A 4,105-nucleotide genomic window follows, 5' to 3' on the forward strand; every position below is an offset into this window, starting at 1 on the left:
TTTTTATCCTACAATCGAGTTGGAAACAACGCTAGATTACAATGTTGTTTACATTGTCCGATAATGGTATTTCAATTACTGATTATTATACTACGTTACATGATACGACACGGCACGACAATTGACACCGCTGAAGAGACTATTCATACGCAGTAAGTCACATGAATTACATTCAGCTTGACGTACTTGACGTCGTAGACGAAAGTATCAGAAGTAATTGGTATGTTCTGCTTCCCGGATTTTTGCGACCTTCTTTAAAATATCCTCTCTTGCAAACATGCAAATCATACTTGGTATACTTTTCTCTTTCCTTTTTCCATTTAAGTTTTATTTGTAATAACTTACAATACAACTATATATTAGACGAGTAAAATACAATGCACAAACCTTAACTCAGTTTTAAATAAACTGAAATTGGAATTAAGATATAAACTTTGTATTTCATTTACATTAAATAAGAAAATTTCTTCTCTATCTGAGGAAGTGGTATGGATTAAAATCTTAAACACAAAACAGATTAAACTTCATAAATATAAGCTTACTGCTAATGTATGGAAACCTTTATAAATTCTACTTAATATTTTTCGGAACAACAAATTATGATTCACCATTTCAAAATAATATCAACATAGTTAATATATTAATCAAATGTAGACTATTAATAAAAGTAAAGTAACAAGAATGCCCACTATGTGCACGAAAGTGAGAAAAAATTATTAAAAGTATACTTATAAGTGTTAAACTAAAACATAATGTAAATTTTAACTAAACCTAATATGCAGAATAAATATTTTTTTTTAAATTAAGTACAGAGGCAAATAATTGGCCTTGAGTGAGAGATTATATGCTTTGTCCGTGTATTCTATTTGAAGTTCATTTATCTTTCAACGATTTAAAGGTGTTAAGTGGGCATAGTTTTAGAACGTTGAACACTTAATCCGTTTCTAATTTTTGTCAAGTGTATTTTGTAGTAAAGAAATACATTTGACATGGCTTTGCTTTTCGTTCCCTCTTATCCTTTCATTTTTTGACTTCAACGTCCCACTCATTCTTATTATCAATGTGTTGTTTACCCTACGAGCCATATCCTGAAAGATGAGATTTCATCCCAATCATTTTATAAAGGAAAATCCAATTTTTTTTGTACTGCAATTACAGATCTGTTAAAGGTGAAATATATATTAACAGATTTATTATTCTATCGACAGTTTTGCTAATTCACTCCTATAGAAGGGTAAAATTTAAGGACTGAATATGAAAGCAGTACTCTCATTTCTTGTATTATCATTGTCTCCTGGCTGCATATTAAGTAAAATTTTGTCATGAAGTAAGCTTATGAACTGGTGACATTTGTTGAAATGACATAATACATATTCTGAAGATTCAGAATACAGAAAGATGTTTGAACTTTTGATAGTAACTATGTCACATGTGATTGTGGAAGCTTCCTACGGAGATATAGTTAGTGCTTCAGAATGTCGGAATTAATAATTGCTAGTTAAATTCATTATTTCAGAACAAAGTAAGAGTTGCATATTTGTCTGGAAATTTCTCTTCGGCTTCCTTCACAAAACACTTCGGGAATATATATAAATATGAGCACCAGTATAACAGTAAAGATATCTGAATTGACTGTTAGGAACACATCATCATGCAGCCATTTGTAGTAAGTCAAATTTGATGTTTAGAAAATAGTATGGGTGTAATAGGAAGTTAAGAATTGAAAATTCTCTTCCCTTACTGGAATAATAATAACATTTGGAATGATTGAAAGTAGCAATTGGTGACCTTTTGATGTGAATAATGTAGAATAAATATGATTTTCCGTTGTTTGAAATTGAAATATTTTTGAAAACAATTTACTTTAGTTCCGGTTGGTTTCAGATGTTTCGGCTGGACCTACTTATAATGAATGGGAAATATGCCATGAACATTTGAAAGTTTGGATATAATGAGTAAAGTAAATTTGAAAGCAAATTGATTAATGCACACTCTACTTGAGTAAGAATTCTAATATCTATGATTTCGTTAACTTATCTGTTAGAGTTAAAATTATAATTAAGTGGTAACTAATATCCAACAATGGTAAAACAATGAATTTTCTCAGTAATAATGAAACGTAATGTTTGTGTTTCCAGATTGCTTTAACATTCGTTGCTCTGGTTACTGCTAGCGGCGCTATTGGTATCACTGGAGGTTATGGTGCAATTGGTGGTTACGGAAATTATGGTGGGCTTGTAGGTTATGGAGGTCTGGGAAGAGGTTTGAATTATTACGTAAGTAAAGATTAATATTCACTTACATTTTCAATTCAATGTGTTGGAAAATGTAATGTAAGAAATTTGAAATAAAATCTTATTCTTTAAGACAGATAAAGAAACGATAGGAAAGTCGTCTAGTAAATATTTCAAAGGTGATTGTGAGTAGCAGTAGCAACACATATGAATACCAATCATGTTTGGTTCTGTACTAACAAGATTTACTGAACTTTTCGATAGTCAATAAGAAAGTAATTACTTTGTGATAAAGATTTTCCTCAAATGCAAAGGTGTGAAAGGTACACTGATAATTATTTTAATATACTCCCGTACTATAGCAAGACGTTAAATTACTGTCGTTTCCAAAATATATTTCCGAAATTGAATGAAACTGATATTGCATAATTTGAAAGGGGAAATTAATTTTTCTTATGAACTTTACAGTCATACCCAAGATACAGGTTTGGATATTCCGTGTCTGATGCCTTAACAGGAGACCACAAACAACAAACGGAAGTACGTGATGGAGACTTAGTTCGAGGGCATTACAGCTTGGTTGAGAATGATGGCAGTCTGAGACGAGTCAATTATCAAGCTGATGGAATTAATGGTTTCAACGCGATCGTGAGAAGAGTCGGACCAAATGTTCATGTATACAGTCAGTTTGGTGGCTTGGGTGTTTACGGCGGATATGCAGGATATGGCGGATACCTTGGTTGAACAAATTTTCATTGTTCTGTAACGTTCAAGACATGAAAAATAAACTACTTCTTTGAATTTTTAACGAGGGTATCAATTATTTTATTGAGCGGAATAGAAACCAATGGCATTTATTTTAAGATATCAAGTTCGGTTCGCAAATTAAACTTGTTCTATATTGTAAGCCAAATAGACAAAATCTCGTAGTATACTGGATTTTCTTCGAGCTACGAAGAGTAATCATTCTATTTCGTGATGCCACTTGGATCGAACTGATTAAATTATAACAGAACTAATATTTTCAAAGTACCCACTAATTTAGCACTTATTCTATTAATTGAATATTTGGTTGGGAATAAATTGAACCTGGAAAGGAAAGAAAATGTGATGTATATCAGTAAGGTATTATGTCAAAAAGAAAATGAGTTACAACAATACGCATATTAATTTCTATATCAGTTCTCGATATTGAAACTCAAAGAATTTTCTATACCATTTACTTAATTAAATTGGTAAGTCGATTCTCATAAGTAGCGAGCATGTAGAATAATCTCCTCTGTAGTGCAAAATTCTAGAAGGGAGCAATGTTTAAGTTACCTATAGTGGAAAGATAGAAATTTAGAAATTACGACTGGAAATAGTGTAATTATTATTAATTATATTACCCTAATATACAAGTGCGGAAGTGAATTATTATTTCTCCAAATTTTACAGAAGCTTCATGAGGGAAATCGCTAGCAATCAGTAGGGAAATAACTAGAATTATAGTTCAATGAATATACTATAAAGAGACACCATAACTTATGATTTTGGTCTATAATACGAAATCCATATTTATTTATGTCAAAAATAAATGAACCAATCTAAAGCACGCAACGTAACATAAAGTTAGAATACGAAAATGACCTTTTACAGGAGTCACATCATACTGCAATAGCAACATAAATATGATCAGAAAATTGTGTTGACTTGTTTTGAATGAGTATTTTGAATGAAGTGTATGGAAAGAGTGAATGACCTAGAAGCAATGTGTAATAACTTTAGTTTAAAAGTAGATAACAGAGATTAAGGTATAAAATCATCATCTATGAAAGGGAAGTAATAATTCTACTTTGTGTAGCCACTTAGAGTGAACTGATTAAATTGCG

Source organism: Thermobia domestica, chromosome 5, assembly GCF_964235325.1.
Source record: "Thermobia domestica chromosome 5, izTheDome1.hap1.1, whole genome shotgun sequence".
NCBI lineage: Eukaryota > Metazoa > Arthropoda > Insecta > Zygentoma > Lepismatidae > Thermobia > Thermobia domestica.